At 50.1% G+C, this 25208-nt stretch overlaps 1 protein-coding gene across 7 annotated transcripts in view; it reads left to right on the forward strand.

Moving 5' to 3' along the window:
- The window catches only part of GAS2L3 (growth arrest specific 2 like 3), a 412693-nt gene that overhangs the window by 283442 nt on the left and 104043 nt on the right, over positions 1 to 25208 (forward strand). The window lies entirely within an intron of this gene.

Consider the following 25208-nt stretch of genomic DNA (forward strand, 5'->3'; position numbering starts at 1 on the left):
CGCTATCCTGACCGCCCACCAGTGCCACACCTCAGTGCCCTTTTCTGCATCGACAGGAACGGGCCGATATCACCAGCGCTCCTGTGTTTGGCTTCGGCCATGTAATACTGCACGCTCTTCCCCGGATTCTTCTATCTTTTTGTCTTCTTTTTGTCAATCAGGTACTTGGTCCTCCCGGCACCACGCTCCTCCCCAGTGCATGTCGACTTCAGCAGGTGTCATCCTTATGTCCGACCCCCATGCTTTTTTCCTCCACTGCCTTGGCCCGACCGGTAAGGTTGTACCGCATGCAACGCTCTGACTCCACGTGCACCGAAGAACAAGCTAGCTAGGTGGAGGGAGCTCTTCAAAAGGTCTCCTCCAGAGAACTTGAAGGACTTCGTCAGACAGAGATCGAGGCCCAAGGGAGGGCCGCTGTTTTCCATCTTGCGCCGTAAGGGCGACTCCTTCCCAAGGAAGCGCCCAACCGGGAGGAAACTCTCTGGTTCTTGCACCAGCACACGTACCGAGGCTTTTACAGCTACCGGCCTCACGGCGGTAGATCCTTCCGGAAGCAGTGCTAAGGGAGCACAAGGTTCTTGTACCAGGTGTACACCCTAGGGGCAACACCCAAGTACCGGCCTAATGTCTAAGGGGGCGCCTGTATGCAGCACTACCGGCGACACTGCCGAGTGCAATACGCCGGCCAGGCCCCGGCCTGAGGTGCAGGGTAGGTCTCATGCTCCACATCCAAGAGTCTTGGAGGAGGCCGGGCCCAAGGAGCCAAGCACCACGACTTCGGCACATGGCACGCAGCTAGACAAAAGGGCCGCCGCGCCAGACAACATGGCCACTCGTCCGATGCCGCTCCTAGGAATGGAGCAGGCGGGAGAATGAGTTTCAAGGTGGGAATGGTGTCAACCAGGTACGTGGCCTACAGTTTATCCATCAGCAGGGCAGGTTCCCCCTGCTACCGAGGCAGAGTGCGCTCCGGCCTCCGCAGCCTCCAGACACCCAGTCAATATCACCTATCACCTGTCACCTCTTCAACCTCTGAAGACCGGTTCTTCAAAAGGTTCCTGGTGCTGATGCGAACCCCTCAGATGGGGGTCATCCTGCGGGATGCAGTCAGGGACTTGCTCCCACTGGTCACTCCACCAGTACCCATAGTCATTCCTCCTATGGCTCTGGCGCTGCAGGCACCAGCACAGCCCCTACTGCCCCTGCCGGCTCCTTCGATTCCGGCTCCCCTGCCTCCCATAGTACAGGCAGTTCCACACCAGCCTCTGCAGCAGCCTACAGTCCCCACGGCGCCCAGCACTCCTCCACCCACTCAGGATAAGCCGGACACTCTGGTGAACACAGACAAGGAGGAGGACGACCCTGACATGTCAGCAAAGGCCTTCCACGAATGGCTTGCAGGTCTGGCAGAATATTTGGGCCTTCCTCAACCAGAGGTCGAGCAGCCCAAGGAGGTGGTCTTGGCAGAAGTCCTCACCCTACGACCCCCTACCAGAACGGGTATCCCGATGCAGAAAGATGTCGTGGCCTTGGCCAAGAAGGGGTGACTCAAGCCACACTCGGCCCAATCTGTCAATCGGTGCCTCAACGCCAAGTATAGGCAGATGGAGGGGATCCACTGTTGCTGTCGGCGCACCCTCAGCCGCACTCTTCAGTGATCGCTGCGGTGCCACTCTTCTCTAAGCCTCAGTCGTCCTCGGCGCTGCTAGGCAAGGAGGAGATGGTCTTGGAGGCGTACAGGAAGAAGCTGTACTCCAACGCCTTGCTGCACCTGCGTAAATCCAACGCGGATGCCATGCTGGCAGCCGTTAACCAAAGGCTTTGGCGAGAAATAGCGGACTTCCTCCCAGAACATCCGGTGCAGAGCCAAGCATGCTTCAATGGGGGGAACTAGGAGAAGCCAAGCTGGTAGCGCGGGACATCATGGAGTCCACCGTGGCCCACATTTATACCTTTGGTCGGGCCATATGCATCACCATGGATATGAGAAGGACTGCTTGGCTTTGGGCTACTAAGTTTAACCCTGATGTCCGGGAACGCATATTGGACCTTCCATTCGAGGGTAGTGACCTCTTTCACTCTACCACCGATGAGGAATTAGATTGCAAGAACAGCTCACATTCTGCAAAGTCTTTATCCTAACGAAGGCCACGCCCACCCAGTTGCATCAACGCTCCAACAAGGGGTGGGCGTTCGGCAGGGTTCCAGGGCTTCCAGGAACGGAGGTTGAGGCAGCCTGACCGCTCTCCGAGTGAGCACCGGTGCAAAAAACAAAAGGGGGGAGGGCAAGGACTTTTTTCAGTCCCCCTCCTCAGCAGCAGCCTCAGAGGGAAAGAAAGCATGACGCGTCCCTTCGGGTCCATGTGTCTCCGGTAGGGGGCAGGCTTGACTTTCACATGCAATCTTGGCACCAGAACTTTTCGGACCCCTGGATCCTCTCATTAGTATCCTCTGGGTCCGCCTATTATTCCTCCCCTCCACTCCCACAGATTGGGACTGCAACTCTGTTGGTGGGAATTCGGTTGCTTGTCGAGAGCCAGGCAGCGGAAGAAGGCCCAGCCTCCCCGAGAGGTTTGGGCTTCTTTTCCAGGATTTTTGCCATACAAAGGAAGAACCAGGCTGGCCTGAGAGTTGTGTTGGACCTATCCACCCTTAACCTCTCCCTCCCTCTTCAAAAATTCAATATGGTTACACCAGCACTCATTGCCGGGACACTAGACAGGGGAGACCGGATGTGCTCCCTGGATCTGAAGGACGCTTAACTGCACGTCCCGATTTGGCAACCACATCTCTCCTTTTGCGCTTCAGGGTCATGGGCTGCCATTTCCAATACAAGGTGCTATCATTTGGCCCCAACTCAGCCCCCAGGGTATTTACCAGGCTCATAAATGCAGTGGCAGCCCTCCTCAGGGCCCAGGGCCACCACATCTACCCGTACCTAGACAACTGGCTCGTCAGGTCGAGATCTCCAGAGGCGGTTATCCACACTTCCTCCGCACCTATGAACACACTCCACGACCTGGGGTTTACGATCAACCTCAAGAAGTCTCAGCTGCAACCTAGGCAGAGCCTGACCTTCCTGGGCCTCCTCTGGGATACAAGCTCAGACTCTTTCTCTCGGAGGACAAGATCACAGCCATCAAGAAGGCCACTACTCACTTCCTCACTGAGAAGTGACATTTATTAGGTATCATGGCGGCAGTCCTGCTGGCCGTACCCCACACGAGACTCAAGATGAGGAGATTACAGCTGCACTTCGCAGCCTCATGGAATCAGGAGCGGGGCTCCCAAGCGGAGCTGCACAACATTCCTTATTCTCTCCATTCGTACCTCACATGGCGGTCGAAGGACTGAAACCTGTGGACGGGCAAGCCCTTCTGCCAGCTGGCCCCGCAGGTCACCTTCATTACGGGCTCCTCCCTAGAGGGCTGGGGCGCCTCTCTGGACAGCCACAACGTCCACAGATTTGGACCCGGCAGGATCAGGAGTCTCATATCAACTGGCTGTAGATGAAAGCCACCTGGCTAGCTCTGAGAGCTTTCCTTCCACTCATTCACGGCAAGACCGTCCTTACCCAGACTGACAACTCCACTAGTATGTAGTAGCAGCGGGGGGGTACCAGGTCCCCACCACTGTGCAGCCTAGCGGTCAGCATGTGGGAATGGGCCCTGGAGAACAACCTCTATCTCATGGCCGTCCACCACCTGGGGGAGGCCAACTTGGAAGGGGACAGGCTCATCAGACGGGGAGCAGACAATTATGAATGACAATTGAATGACCAGGTGCTGATGGAGATCTTCAGCAGCTGGGGGAATCCTCAAGTGGATCCTTTTGCCTCATGGGACAACAGGAAGTGCCAACAGGAAGTGCCAACAGTTCACGTCCAGGCAGGGGCAGGGCCCCGGCTCCCTGGGCGACGCATTCCAGATACAGTGGGACGGCATGACGGCGTATGCCTTCCCTCCCACACCCCTTGTACACAGGGTGATCCGCAAGATAAAGGAATCTTGTCACCTCAGCATCAATTCTGATAGCTCCATGGTGGCTGGCGAGACCGTGGTTCTCCCAACTGCTCAGCCTCACGGTCAGACCACCCATTCAACTTCCAATGGGACCAGCCCATCTCCTGGCCCAGCAGGTCATCTGAGCCTATCACAGGCTAAACTGGAAATCATTCACGGCACCAGGAGCAGGGCTACCAGGAGCTAATACAAGAGTAAATGGACTAGGTTCTGTCATTGGGCGGACTCTAAGGAGATCGACTCCCTTACGTGTATGCTGGTTGATGTGCTCTTCTTCTCAGCACACCTTGGGCACTCAGGCGTACGGGTGGACACATGCCGCACCTATCTGGCAGCCATAGGGGCCTACAGAAATTCGGAGGAGGGGGTCTTTTCCTCTGCCAACCCGCTAGTCAAGAGACATTTGGCGGGCCTGTCCAGGCTCTACCCGCCCATCAAGATGCCACACACTGTGTGGGACCTCAATGTGGTGTTGGGTGCCTGGGCGCACAAACCCTTCGAGCCAATGGCATCCGTGGACATCGAGCTAGTCGCCATTAGCACAGCTTTGTTAGTGGGCCTCCCCACTGGTCGCAGAGTCAGCGAGATCCAGGCTCTGGTGGCCTCAGAACCCTATACCCTATTTCATAGGGATAAGGTGGTCCTGCCGACACACCCCACGTTCCTACCTAAGGTACCCTCTGCTTTCCATCTAAAAGAGGAAATGGTCTTACCCACATTTTTTGCTGACCCCAAGGACGAGGCTCAGAGAGTCTTGCACTCTCTGGATGTCAGACGCGCTCTGAAATTCTATCCAAATCATCGAAAAGGGGCTTGGTAAATATGTTACAGTGTAGGGGAGACACAGAAACCCTGAGGTACGCCACAAGTGATGGGTATGGGGTCTGCAGCGTCTGTAGGCGAGAAAACCCTCATGGTTCTGCCATCGAGGAAAGATCTAATCCATGTAATGGCCTCGGGGGAGAAGTGGGCAGCCGTGTGTAGGTGAGTGCAAAGGACCGAGTGGTCGACCAGGTCGAATGCTGCAGAGAGGTCGAGGAGGAGGAGTAATGCTGCTTGGCCACTGTCTTTGAGCAGATCGATCTGTGTTTTAAGGTCGATGAGCGCTGTCTCAGTCCCATGTTGGGTTCAGAAGCCTGATTGTCTGGCTCCTAACAAGTGGTGTTCTTCCAAGTGCTTCTGTATTTGAACATAGGCGACCTTGTCCAGGATTTTCAGGAGGAATGGTACCGTTGTTATGGGTCTGTAATTAGTAGGTGTGGCTGGGTCAAGGATAGGTTTTTTTTAGTAGAGGTAGTACCCAGGATTGTTTTAGGTTGGTTGGGATGGACCCAGTGGAGAAGGAGGCATTGATTAGCTTTGTGATAAATGGGGAGAGGTCGCGGCAGCGTCTTTTATAAGCTGTGCTGGGCATAGGTCTCCCTGGCAGTTAGAAGGCTTTAATGACAAGATGATTTTTTCAACTTCGAGTATGGTCACTCTGGTAAAGTTGAATCGTGTATATTCACTTGTAGTCTGCTTCTTGGGGGCTTGGACAGAGCAGGGTTGTTCAAGGATGCTTTTTTTACAGGATATTTTATTTTGTAATGTACCGATTATGTTGGCTAAGGCATTTTGGATGTCGGTGCACCAATTCTTATCTTTAATGCAGGTGTCTGGTGGTGCTATGGGGGATTCTACTTCTTCTAGAATAAAAAATAGTTCCTTCATGTTTGAACTGGCTTGGGAGATGCGGGAGTCAAAGGAGGTACGTTTTGCTAGGAGGATTTCTTTTTTGTACGGGGCCGCTAGTTTAGTGAATTTGATTTTATTGGCTACTGATGGGTCTCTTTTCCAGATGGTTTTACAATTTCTTTTTTGTTGTCTTAAATCTTTGAGGAAAGGTGTGTACCAATTGTTCAGGTGTGTTTTGGGCTTGCTTGGCCTGAGTTTGAGAGGGGCAATTAAGTCCAGGGAAGTGGACATAATTTTATTGTATTCCTCAACCAGGCTCTCAGGGTCCAAGTTGTCAGGGAGTGAGTTGAGTGTGGGGAGTAGGTTGGGGATAAGTCTCTCCGTCGTGATGCTCTTTTTGTTTCTTGTAAGAGTGGGTGGGGCCCTACTGGGCTGCATAGGAGGGGGTCTAGTGGTGGACAGCAGGAACGATACCAGGTGGTGGTCAGTCCAGGCTAGAGGTGAGATGTCAGTAATGTTAGCTAGGCAGTTGTAGTCAGCTAGCCAGTCAAGTATTCAGCCCTTGTCATGGGTAGGTTTTAGGCTTCTTTGAGTAAATCCTAATTCGGTGAGGGTGTTCAACGTGATGACGGCAGCTGGTCTTTGGGGTCTTTGGGGTCGTTGAAGCCCATGTTGAAGTCTCCAAGAGTGAGCACCTGTGTAGCATTTTTTAGGTTAGTGGATAGGATAGTGTTAAGATCCTCATCAAAGGTGCCCAATGGGCCTGGAGGGCGATAGATCACACGGATGTTGAGGGTTTGGGTATTAGTAATAGGGACTTTGGCTGAGAGTAGTTCACAAGAAGGGACACTGATGGAGGTAGCTGCTCTTATGGGAAGGCTACATTTATGAATGATGGCAACACCGCCTCCTCTAGAGTTAGGTCGGTCTTGTCTCAGGATGGTGTAATTATCTGGGACTGCTAGCATAAGCATAGGGCCTGCTGCCGGATGGAGCCATGTCTCTGTGATAGCAAGGAGGTCCAGGTCTTCATTGATAATTAGGTCTGCAATTTCAGTTGCGTGAGCTGCAAGTGATCTAGCGTTGATTAGAGCTCCCTTGATTTGGGGGCTCACTATGGGTGTAGTGGTCGTAGAGGCCGACGATTTCTGTGAGGGTTTAGTACTTCTCTGGTTGTTTGGATGAGTTGGATATTTAGTATGGTGGTTCAGAGATAATTTAGTTTTGTAGTTGTTAGGGCTGGTGAGAGTGGAGCTGGATTTCTTAGTGGTGGGCATGGAACGGGCGAGTGGCTCGTGGACTTTGGCTATTCTAGCTCTGAGTCTTGTATTCCTATCTATAGTAGGGCCAGGGAGGCTATGGTAGCACTGGAGGTGCCTCAGTTGTCATTAGCGGTGAGCTGTTGGATGAGTTGGAGTTAGGTAAGGTCGCGCACATGGTAGTTGGATGTTGAGGCGGCATGTAGGATAGTATTATGGTGATTAAGAGGAGCAGGGGGCAGGCAAGGCAATTACTGAACACGGGAGGCATGCTAGTTTGTGGCAAAAATGCGAAATGCATATGCAGACGCAAGCGGGTAAACCTAGATACCGAATTCACACTAGGGCTAAAGATGCAGGACAAATTGTGGCAGCAGCAATAGTAGTTCGGTGCAAACTAGTATAAGGCAATATCAGGTAAGGCCCAACAATTGGTATAATGCCGGCAGTGTTTTGTATCAGAGGCTTAAGACCTTGGAGGGTTCTCAGTGGAAGGGGTTCACCTAAATTAGAAATCACGCTCAGGCTAAAAAGTGGCATGTGCAAACAGATGCAGTTAGACAAGGGGTTCACTTAAAATCATAAATCACACTCAGGCTAAAAGTTGGCATGTGCAAACTTCACAGTAAAGGCGTGCGAGTGACAACACCATCCATGTAGTCTATTAGTGACCATAGGGCACAACACAAATCAGAGTGGTCTATTAGGTCTTTGTGTTACGACCATAGGGCACAATACAGATCAAGTGTGGTCTATTAGCGACCATAGGGCACAACACAAATCAGAGTGGTCTATTAGCGACCATAGGGCATAGCACAAATCAATGTGGTCTATTAGCGACCATAGGACACAATACAAATCATGTGTGGTCTATTAGCGACCATAGGGCACAGTACAAATCAAATGTGGTCTATTAGCGACCATAGGACACAATACACATCAATGGAGTCTATTAGTACCCTAAGGTGCAATTCAAGGTGCAGTGAGGCAACATCTGGTTCAGAGTGGACATGAGCTGAGATGGAATTGGGGATGCCTAGGTTCGGGTAGGGCACTTGAGTTCATAATGTAGTGGGGTAGCGTTCAAGGGTTCCGAGTCGTGCTAAAGCTATAGATCTAGGGTGGTATGTGTGAGACCAGTGGTAGTGTGTCAGAGAGCGAGTCTGTAGGGCACGAGCTGGCAAGTTGGGCTACAATTACTGTTTCTACATGTGGCAGTAATAAACAGGCTAGATGCCGTATGCTAGTGAGTGCCCATGTGGGTGCCCAAGCACTATAGAAGTGAGAAGAAACGGGCATGCGGCCGAAATCTGGAGTACAACTAGGGGAGGCATATGGCCTACCTTGCATCTTGCAGGGCTCGTAGTCATCGATCCTAAAGCCTGCTACTCCTGTAGTGGATGGCGGGATCTCCTGCTCCTCTGGACTTCAGTTGAGACGTTGGCACAGAGAACATACTTCAAGTATGTACACGGGCAGAGTAGTGGTTGAATTGATCTTCGGGTTCCCATGGGGTTGCTTAGAATTGCTTTTATCATGTCAGCATAGTCGCTATAAGGTGCAAAGTAACAGTATTTGGGATGAGTGTTATTGTGCCTCAAACCGTGAATGCTACCAATAAAGCAGCAGTGCATTCCAGCCTTCCATTCATTGCTCATCCAGAAGTAGTTTCAAAGTGCTATTGGGGAAGAATGGAAGGAGAAGTCTGAGAAAGGTTTCAGGTATGAAGCAGAGGAATCAGCATGATTTTTTAAGTAGGCGAGGTTCCTTGGATAATGTATAAAAGCTGCTTAAGAGCACCATAGGTGAAGATGATGGATATTTGTAGATTAGGAGGAGTGACAGAGGGGATGAAGGAGGGGACAGGGTTAGGTTGTAGGGTTATTAATGGGCAAATTAGGCCTTGCAAAGAGGGATCTGCGCACAAATGGGCTTTTAGTGAGATATTGTGTCCAGTGCAATGCAAGAAATAAATAGTTCTGTGTGGGTTTGGTTATTTCAAAAACAAAAGCCTGTTAGTAGTGCCTCAAGGTGATGGGAAAACAGCACAACTTTTCAACAACCTCCAACTTGCACCATGGTTCAAACGCACTTCTTAAATTGGTCATGTTTTATGTGGGATGCCCATGGTATGGTTCTGAAGGAGTTAGTTATTTAATTGAAGCCCCCTGATCCTCATCAGTTTCTTAACGTCCAAGGTGGCCCATTTGTCCAGACCCTTGAATGCAGTTTTAGAATTGAACGTTTATGTAAAATGTAATTTGCAAGGCCTATATTCTCCAGCATTGGATCGTCCATAGATCGATCAAACGTATTCCAATCTCAAAGCAACCTTTCACTTTCATAGGCAGTCTACTCGCTATCTTTAAACAATAATAGTGCCATTTGATTGTCGAAAAAACCTTTCAGCCTATGACCTTTTTTTTTCTTCCTCTCCATGAAATTATATACGCTTGATAGACTACCCAAGGTATTTGTTAGTTTATATTGGCCCACCACTCAAACACCTGGAAATGCTGATGACTGTGGGGCTGAGAGGAAGTTTTGGAGCCTTTGTAGGAACTTAGTGGATGCTTTCAGGGCCTGTGTCTACTTAACACAGAGGAGCTGCTCTGACATGGAACTGCTGGTAATTGTGATCCGTGCGGGTGTGAGGAGCCAGTGTAGGAACCATGTGGATGCGTTTTGGGATCTGTACTGATACATTGCCTCAGTGCTTCGTTTGTGCTTTCTGGCCAGTGCAATGCTGAAGATCGATCAGTTCCAGTCCCAACTGTCCCAAAGTTACATGTTTAGTATCTTCTGTGAGGAGGGTGCTCCTGTTTGGTGTGAATGAGTTGGCAATGAAGGAAGAGCAGATTAACTCTGTTGATTTGGGGAATAATGATAAACTCAATTTGTTTGAGAAGGTCTATTCTCATTAGCATTCTGGGCAAAGCTAATGTGTTTCCCCAGTGCTTACCATTCCATCAGGGAGTCAATGGAGTGTGACCACCATTATTGTCCTGCCTTGGCTCTTATCAGCGGATTTATGTTCCAACCAGGCTGGATTTAGCCCAATGCATTTGTTTGGCCGACCTCCAACGCACACACTTAGAAAAAATACAACCCGCTAGGGAAATCAGAACACCTTTTGCAAGGAGAACAAGGTTTAATCACACTGGTTGGTGCGACCCTATACATGTATCACCTGTTCCATAAGGGATGCCTGGACATTGGTCCCAGCATCTCCTGTTCGTCTTCTTCCATGTGGGTTTCTTCTTTGCGTCATCAGGCGCGGAGCTCCTAATTGGCAATTAGTAACACAAATGATTGCATTCCCTATCTCTGGCCTAATGTGCACCTGGTACTGCAGACATGGGCGCAGGGGATACTTTCAAGGTCACAATGACTTAAAAACCCCAGCTCAATCTCCAACACGTCGGCGCCTTCCCAAATCTTCCCACCCGGGCTTTAGGTTTCTCACGTTTCCCCCTTGGCACCTCGCAGCACAAATCACAGGGTCCAGTATGTGGTGAACCCGCCTTTCTGCTGTGATCTTCCTGATAAATTGGCGATCTAGCTGGTTTATGGTCTGTGGTCTGGGGCTCACTGTTACACTGAAATGCTTGGGTCTTGGGACGGGGGCATCTGGGTACTATAACTTAGAATTTGGAGCGGTGCAGGTCAGAGGCTCGTGCCCTCCTTCTCGTGGGATAACTGTTCACAGGGAACTCTGTGCCCCCTCTTGGCCTTGCAGGGTGCATTCCTTCTGGGATATATGTGCTAATAGTATGAAACAATTAGCAGTTTGTACATTTCCGGGTGTTTGTTCTCTCTCACTGATGCCTTCGCTGCAACCCAAATCCACATGCACGCACTTATTTCTATGGTCTGGGCCCGAGCCTATTGCCCTGGCAGCAGCGCAGCGCTAGGCCTCGATTTCAAAATGGCTGCTGTTTTCTAAACTGGCGTTTCACTCCCAGCACAACCTATACCCAAATATATGCTAAGCTAGCCATAATGCATCTTCTATCGACACCCCTCTCCCTCTACAGCCTTCCCAAGCACCTACAACTCACGTTTATGCCTCTGCCTCATCTGAAACCTCTTGGGGGCATGGGACAATCATCCCTGCCCCCCAACACATTTCAAACGTTAATCCTGAAATTTTAGTCATAAATTATTGGGATGAACATGGATGAATGAGAATACTTGGTTGTGGCATGATAAGGGTATTCCACGGTCTAAAATGGATTTGCTGACTTAGTGTACAACAACTCTGTCAAGTTAAAAACTGATGCCGAATTGGATCACGTCTTTGGGCCGCACCTTAGGGAGAAGTATATTGTTGCTTTGTCCACCTAAAATCAGCAAGAGAAGTAGGCCTATCGTTTGCCGTCACCTTCCATGTTGAAGACTCTTGAATCCCGATACTTTGGCTAAGCTGAATGATTTGTACTAGCTATTTTGATCGATTTAGAAACAGCGATTCAATTCAGTCTTTCTAAATCGATCATATAATTCCCATTCACCCACCTTCTAGCCTCTTCCCCCTCAGCTCACTTACCTTACTCGATCCAACTCTCCATTCCTAGTGCGCCGGTCATCTTTCGGATGACAGCTTGCGTTGCACACGAGTGCACGCAGGGGCTGACTGGCACGGTCAGGCAAGGGACGTCTTTGGATTTAGGTTAAGTATTTTGGGGGAATGTGTATGGGTGTGCATATTCGTGTGTTTACATGTATGTGAGGGAGAGGGGGTTGAATGTTTGAGGTGGGAACGGAAGGGAGGGGTGGGTTGCGGTTAAAAATGTGTTTAGGTTAGTGTTGGAGAAAGGAGTAATGTGTTGTTGGGGCAGGGAAAGGGTCGAGGGGGGTGATAGTGGTTCTTTGGGTCTTGGTGGTGTTGGGGCTCAATAGGTGATATTTCGGCATTTTGGAGGCTACACAACAACCAAACTAAATCAATCTTTTTTGGTGTTCAGCCTTCAAAATGAGTAAATATCACGTAGAACCATTAGATCTGCAGACAAGGCGTAATGAAGTGTCCGGGTATTTCTGGAAACTGACAGATGTGTGAAAAGATAGATTTAAACTGCGATTCTGTTTCAAAGGTTTCCCCTGATAACAGCCCTAAAGATAAGGGATGTATGGGCTGCTTTTACTCCATAAAAATAGGCAACGACTCCCCAAAAATAAAAATGGGGAGTATAAAAAAATGATTATTTATTAATAAAATAATTAATAAATAAATGCTCCCACCAAAGAATAGGAAACGGACGCATAGGACCATGCGCCTCTGCTTTCACTCACACAGCTGCATGAATATGTTTAGACCAGTAGTGCATGTAGTTCCACAGGAAGAGACTACTGTTATAACTGCATGGTTGGAAGAAGTAAACATGTATCTGCCCTTTTAATGTGTATGAATAACTAGGTGTAAAGAAATGATTACAAAAACAATTCCGTTTTCCAGTTAAAACATATATTTTTACTCGCTTATAAAATACTCCCATTGAGAATTGAACTTACATTTCAACTCCGTAAAAAAATCATTTTACTCCCAACTTTAAAAAATGGGGAGTAAAATGCTCCGACTTCCAAATCTTATCTGGAGCATCGGCTGATAATATTCGGAAGGAGGTGGAAGCTTGTGATAACGCCTCCTTGTTCTAACCCAATTTTGAAGGAAATTGATGATTTGTCTCTGCATTCTCCCTTACTCGGGAACAATATAGTTTAGCTCAAGGGACTATTTAGCTTCTTGAGGCTGGTAAGGGGTTCACACAACACAGCACTAGGTACCTATTTTTAAGGTGTAAAATAGGTTCCATTGCTTATATCAGTAGAGGATCCATGTAATGTACCTGAAGTAAAAGGGATGATCCAAGGAGGGAGGTAGGGGAGAAGAGTTAGCGGTCTGTGGTAACGGAATGGGGAACAAAAATTGAATTTTCAACTCGGGTTCAAAGTTGAGAAAAACAGAGTTGAGGTTTAGGCATAAGCCAAGGTAGAGTGGCATAGGCAAAGTCCAAACTATTCTGAAAGATAAGAATCACAATCTAGCACTATAGGAGAATGAAAACGGTCTGATGTATTCAGGGAGGGGCACACATCCCCCAGTTTAGAAGCAATGGAGCTAGGTAACATTTAAAGTAAGAAAAGGATGACCATTGCAGGCTGTGAGCTAAATGTGAGGTGGCCATTGCTTCCAATCCACACAGTATGAATTTGTGGCAAGTTAGAGTAAATAGATTGGTGCTGTTGACTACTGAAACGGGAACAGGTGTTTTATGATCAAAGAGGTTGTAAGCCTGTAGTAGAGCATAAGGTTGAAGTTCAAGCCCATATTTCTATGATTGATCTAGTGGAACTAGCAAATGTATGGGTAGAAGTGAGACAGTCTGGCTTGGCTCCAGGAGGGAAAAACAAGCTGAGCTGGTAAAAGGCACATACCCTTGTTTGTCCCAATCATTCCCCCACCCCTTATAACACAAACTCCAAAACTGGTATGCTGCCTGATCCCTGCAACTCAAAACCCATTCCTTGCATCCGAATTTGGGAAGATTTGGCACAGGGAGATAACATTACTTGCCCAGAATCACACACGTTCAATTAAGACACAAGGACAGGATTTGAGTCTGCCCTCTGCTTCACCACATATCTCCTAGTTGGTACGAATAATATATGTCTTTGAATTGCTAACATATTGCTGTTCATTATAGCAATGATTTGAAAAGTACACCAATCCCATTATTAATCAATGTGATAGCTATATCAATTCTTATATAAGCATTTAAAACATCGAGAGTATAATGAAAGCTTTGTTTTATTGATCCTTAATGGAAGACTACAAGTAATGGCAGTCTAAAATGGGTCTGCAACTTGTGGCTCTCCAGGTGTGTTGGACTACAACTCCCATGATCCATCACCATTGGCTTTGCTGACTAGGGCTGTTAAATGTTAAAGGTATTTGTACCGCGCACCATCAACAACGGAGTTGGTCCCCAGGCGCACTGGCGGATCTGCAAATGAGAAGGTTGGATGGGTTAGTAGGTGAAGCGGGAGTAGAATAGTGAGACGAGTGGTGTTCTGTTGGCAGCTTCAACTCAGTATACACCGGGTGCTGAGCTTCGGTGTGAGTATTGGATCGATGTCAGTCCTCGTGTGCTGTTGGTGTTGCTTGTGTTGTGCAGTGTGTGTGGGTTGTTGTGCGAGAGATGGTTGTGTGAAATTTTTGAGTGAGATAAGTCTGCAGAAATGCTGAGTTTTTTGTTAGTCGGTTGTATGAAGGTTAACAGAAGTTCAGAAATCTGTCCGAGTGTGGCACTTGCTAATCCTCCCAATTTCATCAGGGTGGGCAAAAGGGCTACGCCTGGCAGGGTTTGGTTTGTGTGGGGCGCTCCCTGTGCTGTTCTAATGTGTTTTGTAAGTGTTCTGATTGCTCCTCGTAGTTCTATTCTAGCCAGCTCTGTAGGTGTTCTAATGCTGATGGATTGGTTAATGTGGGTTGGGTGTCTATTCTCCTCCTTGGGTGCTGGGGATGGTGTAGCGGACTCCTCTCAAACTTTCTATCTAAATGCATCTGCCGGTTTGGATATGGTACGTCCGTGGGGGAGTGGGGGAGTCATTTAAGGTTTTCGTCTGGGTCTGATTATGTGATCAGTCTCTGGAGGCCTCCTTTTGTGGCTATTTCCCATGATATCTTATGGTCTGTCGTGTGGTCAGTTCTTTGGGTTCAGTGTTTGTCCATTTGAGAGTGGCCGAGGTTTGTGTTATTTTCGTTGTTGTTTTAATGGGGTGGGCATTCTAGTGCGTCGCTGTTGTGGTTACGCTGTGAAGAGCCATGATTTGAGGAGTTTCCTGAATGCTAGGTGGTTTGTTGTGTTCCGTATATTCTTAGGTAGGTCATTCCAGGTTTTCGGTGCCTGGTGAGAGAAAGAGGATCCTCCGAGGTTTCTTCTGTTATAAGGTTTTGGTTCCAGGCGGATGTCGGTGCTTGATCTCAGTGTTCTTGTCGGTTGATGTAGGTGTAGTTTATCGCTTAGGAATTCTGTGCCTTGTTTGTGTATTGCTCTGTGCGTGATACACATGGAGTTGAACTTTATTCGCTGTTTTAATGGTAGCCAGTGTAGTATTTGTGGTCAAAACATTTGATGAGCCAAAGGCTGCAGACCCCTGGTTTAAAAACATCTTCTCTGGGGTTTGCAACAGTACTGTAAAGACTGCAAAAACACACAACCACAATTAAACGGCGACAATATTACCTGTTTGAAGTCATTGCTTGACACATGCATGCACCTTGCTATTGTGCCTAATGTGAACCTAATGTAAAGTTCCATGAAAGGAAAACACTATTTGTGTAAGTCAAGCATGGAAATAAAGTAGGTCGTTTAAAAGGGAGGGGGTATTTTGCTGCTCAGTTTATTTATCTTTGAAGACGGAGTAATTCATGTGGGTTGTCATGGTTTTTAGATACAAAAGCACCTATGCAGTTCTTGTTATCCAACATTCACACTCGGAGGACCCGTCACAGACTGTTAGGTTAATTGGCTTTCATACTGCGAAAAAGATTAAAAAAATAAATTAAAAAAAAGGATGCAGGTGATTCCCTGCTTAAGTGTTACAAATCCTTTATATTACGCCTCTTCACTATCAGCAACACTGCAGTGTGTGGACTGAGCAATGTATCTCACAGTATGCCCATAGAGTCAAAGTTTCAGTTCTTTTAAGACCACCTTACGGGGGTGATGAGATTAATTTAAAATGTATAGGCAAACTTACAGGACAAATCCGTGGCACATACATGAGCGTTTATGCATTGGCATGATACAGTCACTAAATCAGGTCATATTAACTGTAGGAGTACAGCAGAGCGGATTAACATTCATTAGCAGAATTACAATGAACGGACAAGAAGGGGTAGAGGGACAACTACGAATGGGTAAGCAAGAGGGAACCACAGCAACCAGACAGTTCACTCCACTTCTGGCCGCGAGCCAACCATAGACCCCAAAGAGATACGCAATGGGGTCCACATATCCCTGGGTCGACACTGAGACGGGACTGAGGCTATATACGTCTCCTCCCTCTCCGATGTAAATATCAGGTCTCACAACCATTCTGCATGTGTCGTGCCACAATGTCGGAGCACACATTTCTTGGCTACTATACATGCTATATTAAAAAGTCGTCTGACTTCCACCGCTATCTTACCTATATCCCCCAAGAGATACTTGTCCGAGGCTAATATAGGGGGATATCTAAAATCTCATGCAGTGTAGTGGCAACCTTTTCCCAGAAACTGTGTATGACAGGGCACCCCCAGAACGTGTGCACCGTATCTGTTGGGGTGCAGCTGCATTTCATGCATACTTTAAAGGCTTCCGGTGTAAACTTCGCCACTCTAGCTGGTGTATAGCTGGTGAGTTTGTGCCTGCCATTGGCACTGAAATCATTTGTTTGTATCTGTTTCTGCCGCCATAGCGCGTGTGTTTTTCCACTCCCCTCCCCTTGTCTCCTTCCTGGCTGCTGGCTTCCCCTTTCCCTCCCGCTCGCTGCATCCTGCCCAACCTGCAGTGATGGTTCCTCTCTCTGCCCCCAGCACCATTTCCCATCTTCCTAGGACTGGGGTGAGTTTGGCACTGACATAATTTTCTTTTTTGTATCCATTTCTGTGTAGGCGCTGTAGTGCTTGTGTGCGTTTCCACTCCCCTTCCCCTTGTCTCCTCTTCCTAGTTGCTAGCCTACCTCCCGCCAACTGCGCTCATATTCGCCATTCCGGCCCTCATAGACATCCATCGTAGGAAGCCAGTGCTGTGGCAGCACCCCCTTGGTGAAAGACCCAGAGGGAAAGGACGGCTCCCAGAAGCAGCTCCAGATAGTGTCTGCCGGGGAAGCTACAAACCTGCAGCCGTCAACCCGCTGCAACCATCTGGTATGGGGTCATGGGGTGCAATACTCCCTACACCCTTTCGTACTGACCCCACTTCCTTTTCACTCCCTGTCGTCTCTCTAACTACAGAATCTTAGTAACCGGTTTGCTTAGCCTCCCTGAACTTTTCCCCTTCATACTCACTGTGCTTGCATTGCTGCTGTAGCATGGTGTTTTTTTCCCTTTTTAGGAAACTTTAATCTGGGTGTTTTTGCATTGCTTCTGTGTTACAAACTTGGCGCATCCCTGACAAATTGCCTGCTGCCTGCTCCAAAGGCAATACAGATTCCCTGTCCTGACCAAGAAGAGAGTCCAGATCCAAGCCTGCTTCTCTGTGACCTCTCACAACACGGCCAAACTCTTTAAAATCTGCATGGAGCTGGCCAATCCTTCTGCAGTCTCCACCTCTCCTGTTCCCTCCCAGACCCTCGGTACGGCCCTGGCTTCTCAATTCACTACTAAAACTCAGGACATCCTGTCCTCGCTCTCCTCTTCCTCTCCCTCTACTGCCCTCGACCTCCTCCCCCCCCATCCCCCTCTGGCCACCTCTCCATCTCCTCCTCCTTTCTCCTTTTTCTCTCTGATAACACCTGACAATGTTTCTAGACAAGTCCGATCTATGAAAGTGTCGTCCAAACGGGTGCTCCCCTACTCCTCCAGAACCATCAAGGGCCACATTGACACCTTTGCCCCAGCCTTGGCCTATTTCTGCAATCACTCTTTCGCCACTGGTGCTTTCCCCGCTCTCCTCAAGCACTCCCTTGTGCACCCCCTCCTTAAAAAAAAAAAAAAAAAACTTCTGCAGATCCTACCTGTCCAGCTAACTATCGCCAGATCTTTATCGCTCCTTTCCTGGGAAAACTTCTGGAAAAGCTGGCCATACCCCCAGTTTACTCTCCACACTGAAACTGTTGGTTCTCCAGCATGGGGTCTGGCATGGATTCACATGCTTGTGAATATTCCCCGTTAGGCTGGGAAAAAACTGTTTCACTTTCACTTACAAACAGTATTTCTCCTTTAAACTAATCACTGTCCTCTGTGTCATACTGCCCCCATCCAATGGCAGTCCTCTACCTAAGCCCGTCCTCTGGCAGCCATCTTCAGATTTTTACCGTACGCTTCAGTTTTGGGAGTCCTCGAGTTTGCTCTGCGAGTTACTTCTATGTTTTTTTCATGTTTTCCACAGAAAAAGGTTCTAATTTAGTTCCAAAAGAACCTGTGTGCTCTTTTCTCCATCTGCCGACAGCAGGCATCCGTTGTCGGTGACTTTCAGCGCCCCTCAAGGGCGAGTATCATCAAAGTTTCCAGAAGACCATTGTACATACTTCGCGCCCTCCGACTATGATGGATGAGACGGAGGGAAGGTCCCTCTTCAAGCCCTGCACCAAGTCTGGGCTGCAGAATGTGTTTGTGGAAGACCAGCACCTGTAATGCCTCTACTGCCTGCACCCAGACCATAAGGAGGTGGAGTGTGAGATATACCTTGTGTTTCCAAGAAGACGACGAAGGACAGGCACAGTAGACTGGCGGTGTGGCTTAATGCTAAGGCCTGTGTCCCTTGCCACGAGCAGGGAAATGCCTCACCCAGGACCAGCCGCTCCGAGCAGCGGTCGTATAAGTCCTTTCAGGCCGCCTCATTCGTGGGGGCGTAAGACAAAGCCAAGAACTGTAAGTCCAAGCCCACACGGTTCGCTGCGGAAGCGGGTCCCAAGGTGGATAGGGCGCGATCATCACCCTCCGTCTCCATTGCCAGCCGGCAATTGAGCTCTTTCACAAAAAGAAAATCATCTAACCCGGCTAAACTGCGGGAGAAGTCTGAGAAGCCACAGACGGAGGAGAAGAAGGCCAAACCACCCAAGCAGGTCCAATCGGTGCAGGCTATGACTTTGACGATAGAGTTTCTGGCAACTGCCCTCACAACGGCTATGGTAGCCCCTGCAGCACAGAAGGTATCCCTGTCCCCAAGACGCCAAACACTGCTGCAGTAACTTTGGGAAAGTCTGCTGGAAGGCCATAAGGGTGGAAACGGACTCAGGTTCCGGTTCAAGCCCTGCGGAAAGTGGGGGGAAAGGGCAGGTGAGGAGGCCCCAAAACAGCCCCCCTAGGCCGTGGCACAAGCCATGGAGGTCTCGTCCACAGACAACCAGGACCCAGGTGTCCTTGCACACGGTCCATGTGGAGGAGGAGGAGGACAATGACGGCGGACCTAGTTTTCCAATCCCGCCAGCTCAGCCGAGGGATGTGTCTCTGGACATTCTGTCGACCCTTCACACCTTGGTGTCCGAGATCCAGAAGACAATGCCACCAGGCCCGGTTCCAGTAGTCCCCCAGACCTCTGTTCAGCCTCCAATGAAAAAGAGGAAGCATCAGCCGATGCCTCCGCCTCCGTGTCGGGCCCCTTATCCCATAGCAGACCCAGACACGGTGACGGATACGGCCTTTACTATGGATGAGGACATCGTCGCAGTGGACAGCGAGTGTCTGCATCTGGATGCACCACCAAGGGCGTCCCCATCGTCCGGTGGGGTCGTGCCACTCCATGATCGACAGAGCCTCTGGGCTTTTTCAGCTTGTGCCGAAGAAACCAGGAAGGAGGGTTTCTTGTACCAGTGGTGCGATGCTAAGAGGAAGACCATCCTGGTGGTGCCCCTTCTGGACGGCGTGTGGGAAGAGGGGCCTGGCCCTCATGAAGAACCCTTGCATGACTCCAGCCAAACGGGATAGGCTGGAGAAGAAGTATCGGGTGCTGGACTCTGCACCCAAGTGCCTGAGGTCGCAACAGTCACCGGATTCGGTGGTATCGGCGGCCGCAAGGAAACTGTCAGCTAACCCGTCCTCGTCTTCATTCCCTCCGGACAGCGAGGCAAAGAAGTTGGATGCCATGGGAAGGAAGTTGATTTACACCAGCGTCTACTATCAAGGCGACCAACGCATTGGCAATCCTAGCCAGGTATGCAGGGAGCTGTGGTACAAGCTGGGGCCTATTCTGGAGTGCCTCCCAGACGATAAGAGGATGGAGGCAATCGCTCTTTTCCAAGAGCGGGAAGTTACGTCTGATCACCCCATTACAGTGCCGATGGACGTCGCCGAAACTGGGTTCCGGCAGATGGGGAACAGTGTCTGCCTTCGTTGAAAAGGCTGGATGAAGGCCACGAATTTCCAGCAGGAGGTCCAGGGGAAGGTGTTGGACATGCCCTTCGACAGAGAGAACTTGTTTGGGAAGGTCGTCAATGAGTCCCTCCAGGCCATCAAGGTTGATACGGAGACGGCCTGTTTTTTGGTTCACTTCTCTTCGCTCCTGCAGGGGAAATTCGAGCAGTTCTTTTAGAGGTTTCTCCTCTTCGTACCTTCAGCCTTCCAGATTCATGACACAGGAAGCCTACAGTGGCGGTTCCCAGGCCTACGGTAGCAGAGGACAGCGTTGCTTGCTGGGCAGGACGCCGGCTCCGAAACAGGTCTGATTCGGCAGGGAAGTCGGGCTCCACGCGTGCACCCTTGTGGGTGACAGGCTGACAAGGTTCGTCAGCGAGTGGAAGAAGATCACCACTGACAGATGGGTGCTGGATGCTCTCGCCCAGGGACACACCCTGAAGTTTCAACACAGGTGTCCGGGTATCCCTCCGGTTACCGGTCTGGAGCCATTTCCCCAACGGCTCTGGAGTCTATTCAAGATACTTTCTGTTCAGAAAGAAGACAGGGGGCTGGAGGCCCATCCTAGATCTGCGACTTCTCAAGAAATACTTAGTCCCAAAAGTCCAGGATGTTCACGTTGCAGCATGTGCTCTGTCAACTGGAGGAAGGGGATTTCTTGACGTCACTGGACCTGGGGGACTCCTATTTCCACGTCCCCATTCACAGGAAACTTAAAGGTCTGTGTTTTGTAGTGCAGGGCCAGCACTACCAGTTCAAGGCCCTACCTTTCAGATTGAAAGAGTTTCCACAAAATGCCTGGCACCAGTGGCTGCCCATCTACATCTACGGGGTATACACTTATATCTGTACCTCAACGACTGGCTTATCCGGGCCTGCTTGCGGTAGTTGGCCGTCGGACACACAGAGACAACCGTCCAGCTTAACACCATTGCAGAATGCGCTGTTCCTAGGAGCCAGACTCAATACGGTGTCCTGCCTGTCATCACCCTCGGAGGAGAGGGTAGCAGCCTTTCAAGGGAAGGTGCAGCGGCTGTTGTCGATGAAGACAGCCACCGTGCGGACCATCAAGTCGTTGCTCGGCCTGAAGTCCTCCTGCATCTACCTCATCCTGCTCTGCAGGTTACAGATGCAACATCTTCAGGAGTTCCTGGACGCTTGCTGGATACATGTGTCCGGAAGCTTCACGGACAAGATCCCGCTCAATGAGTAGTCTGGTCGGGCGATAGGGTGGTGGGGTGTCCGCCCCAACATCGCCTGGGCCACAGGGTTTCAAAACATGCCATACCAGGAGACGGTCACCACACACACTTCCCTGGAAGGCTGGGGAGCCCACACCGGACGTCTGCACGCCAAAGGCCTGTGACTGCTGGAGGAGATCAACATTATGGAGCTATGAGCAGTGTTCTGGGTCCTCGAGTCATTCCTTCTGTTTCTGAAGGGCAAGGTGGTGAGGATCTCGACGGACAACACCACCACCATGTTCTACATCAGGAAACAGGGGGGGCACTCTATCTCCAGCGCTTTCCAAGGAAACGCAGGGCTTGTGGCGCTGGGCCGTCGTACAAGAGATGTTCCTCATCCCTCACCACCTAGCAGCAGTCAACTCCATTGCAGACTCCCTCAGCAGGGAATTGTGCTCCTGCCATGAGTGGGGGTTTTGGCAGGATCAGGTGGACCGCATCTTCGCCAAGTCGGACAGGCCCCAGATCAATCTGTTTACAACAGAGGCGAACTCCAAATGCCAGAGGTTTGCCAGCAGATTCCACCAACCAAAGAGCCTGGGGGCCATGTTCTCCTTCCTGTGGGAATGGATGGTTCTGTACGTGTTTCCTCCATTGCCTCTCCTGCTACGAATCATCAACACACTCAGTGCCAATGCAGGATAATGCTCATCGGCCAGGCGTGGCAGAGGCAGATATGGTTTCTGGACCTTCTCGGTCTGTCAGCGTCGCCTCCGGTCAAGCTGCCAGTAGTTCCGGATCTTCTCACCAGAAAAGGAGGCGCAATCCTTAACCACAACCCAGGATCGCTGAACCTGAGGGCTTGACTCCTGAAGCCCTAGGGTTTGGTCGATACGAGTTGCTTGCGGACAGCAAGGAGGTCCTCGCCAAGGCCAGGGCGTCGTCGACTTTTAAGTGCTATGGTCACAAGTGGAAGCATTTTGCTACGTGGTGCCGGTTGCAGATTACCCCGCTGAGTGTCGCGGCCCGCAAATTCTGCCATAATTGCTTTCCTTGACCGAGGCCGGCCTGGCACACGCTTCTATCAAGGTGCCTCTGGCGGCTATCTCCCGCTACACCAGGTTACCAGGAAGATCTTCGCTGTGGTCTCACTGACTCGTCCAGGAGTTCCTTGAAGGACTTTTTCAATCTTTCCGACCGTTGAAGGCACCTGTCCAGACGTGGGAACTCAATGTGGTTCTGACAAGGATCATGGAGGGGGGGGGGGCTTTCGAGTCTATGCATCAGGGCCCTCTCAAGTTTCTCTAGTGGAAAACTGCTTTACTTTTGGCCATCACCTCTGCCAGGATGGTAGGTGATAACCAGGCCTTATGCTACAAACAGCCATACCTGACTTTCCACGAATCGAGGGTGGCGCTGCGGATGCACCCCTCTTTCATGCCGAAGGTTCCATCAGAATTCCACCTCAACAAGCCTTTGATGTTGCATGTTTTTTTACCGAAGCTTTTGTCGCCGGCTGAAAGGGACTTGCACTCGCTGGATGTTGCTCGTGCCCTGAAGTTCTACGTGGCAGGCACAAAACGTTTTGAAACACTTCACAAGATCCTGTGAACCATGGGAAGGCCTTGTCCAAGGCTTCCGTCTCAAGGTGGCACGCCGGCTGCGTCATGCACTGTCGTTGGTTGGAAAACCGACCACTGCCCGGCCGTCCGAGGGCCCACTCAGCCAGAGCGATTGCTGCAACAACTGTGTTCCTGGCTGGTGTGCCTCTGCTAGACATGTCCTGGGCTGCTCCATGGAGGACCACGCACACCTTCACTAGGTTCTTCTGCGTCAACAGGGAGTCCAGGGTAGGCCAGGCAGTGCTACGCAACCTGTTGGCTTGAGGTGAGTCTGTTCCGGAGGTAAGACTTAATTACTTCTGTTGAGCCGTGCCACTTCCTGTGGTTGTGTAATGTTGTGCTATGTATTAGTTATTCATGAGCATATGAATCCATGCCAGACCCCCATGCTGGAGCAGGAACAAGTTACTTACCTGTAACTATTGTTCTCCAGCATGGGTCTAGCATGGATTCACATGCAAACCCTCCCTCCAACCCCTCTACGGCTCTTCTTGGTCATAATGCCACGTTACATGCTTACCAAATTTGAAGATGGCTGCCAGAGATGGGGCTTAGGTAGAGTACTGTCATTGGATGGGGGCAGTATGACTCTGAGAACAGTGATTGGTTGAAAGGAGAAATACAGTTTGTAAGTGAAAGTGAAACTGTTTTTCTTTTACTGAGGATTCCTAGCCTGACAACAGGGAATATTCACAAGCATGTGAATCCATGCCAGGCCCATGCTGGAGAACAAAGGTTACTGGTAAGCAATGTGTTCCTTGTTTCCATGACCACCAGTCTGGTTTCAGAGCAGCCAAAGGCTCTCCTGAACACCCATGAAGACCTGCTCTCCAATCTCGACACCAGCGCGCCTTCTGTCCTCATCCTCCTTGACCTTTCTTCTGCTTTCGACACAATCACTCACGCCATCCTAGTCAATCGACTGCGTGAGAACCTGGGCATCACAGATCAGGCCCTGGAGTGGCTGACCTCCTTCCTCCTGGACCGACCCTCCCAGGTCCAACTTATGTCCTTGCTCTCTGCCACCTCTATCTCCACATGTGGTGTTCCTCAGGGCTCTAACCTCTCACCCTGGCTCTTCAATCTCTGTGGCCCCTTGGGCCCACCTAATCTCTACCTTCTGCTCTAACTTTCAGTGTTATGCGGATGAAACGCAGCTCTTTCAGGCTCCCTACAGCCTCCTCTCCTCTCTTGCACATTCCAGACTGTTCTGTGATTCAGGTTTGGTGCGCATCCAATGTTCTCTGCCTTAATGCGAGTAAAACAGATATCCTACTCATCGGGACCCCTGCTCCCTCGTTCCCTCTCTGGCCGCCCTCCATGGGCCCTCTTCTTTTGCCTTCCTGCGAGGCAAAAAACCTTGGTGTCCTCTTTGACTCCACTCTTTCTCTCCTCACATCATTGACCTTTCTAAGAAGGCCCATTATCAGCTGCAACTTCTCAGAGGTACTCTTCCTTTTATCACTTTCCCCCAGAAGCTCATTCTCTCCAGAGCCCTGGTTCTCTCTAGGTTGGACTACTGGAACAGCCTCTTTCTCAATCTGCCTTCCTCTACTCTCCACCCTAATCCAGAACAGCACTGCAAGACGTATCCTTGGCCTCAAGCCCAGGGACCGTATCTCCAGCCCTGAAATCTCTCCACTGGCTCCCGGTGGCTGCAAGGATCAAGTTCAAGACCCTCTGCATCGTCCACAAGGCTTTCTGGGGCCGGGGCCCACAATACATCCAACACTTTCTTCCTAAATACCTTCCTTCTCGAGACCCTCGCTCTGCTGCCTCCAACTCGGAGTGTCAGACGCTTCTCCAGGCAGAGAGTAGTGGGTAGATCACTTTCCTCTGCGGGTGCCTCCCTCTGTATCAGCCTCCCTGCCCATCTCAAACTTGAGCCTGACCACCTGAAGTTTCAGAAGCAGCTCAAGACCTTCCTTTTCTCCTCTGCTGTCTCTCCCTCGATAAACTTCCTGTCTGCTGCGCCGACTGGTTGCGTGGTTACCCTCACTGGTACCGGACTCCTCTTTGACCAGTCTCCCCCGCACTGCCTCTGGGCCTGTCGCGTACTAGGGGTTGTAACTGTAACCTCTACAGTCCCCGGCCTCCTTGCACTTACCCAGTGCTTCACTGCCTCAGAGGAATGCTTTCCTTATTGCACCTTCCCCTTCCCTTCGCCTTGCATTTCCCCATTTCCTTCCCTTGCGCTTTGCGTTATGCACTGCACGATCTGAAGGACACAAGGCCTGTAAGATCGTTTGTCGTGTCCTCCCTCCGTGTCCTCCCTCCGTATCCTCCCTTGTCTTGTGCCGCCTAGAAACATGTGTACAGGCGCGTTATAAATGACTTATCAATCAATGGCCCACTACCAAGATTAGCCATGTAGTCCTCCA

The sequence above is a fragment of the Ambystoma mexicanum genome, chromosome 12 (assembly GCF_040938575.1).
Source record: "Ambystoma mexicanum isolate Mex_15411 chromosome 12, UKY_AmexF1_1, whole genome shotgun sequence".
NCBI classification, from domain to species: domain Eukaryota; kingdom Metazoa; phylum Chordata; class Amphibia; order Caudata; family Ambystomatidae; genus Ambystoma; species Ambystoma mexicanum.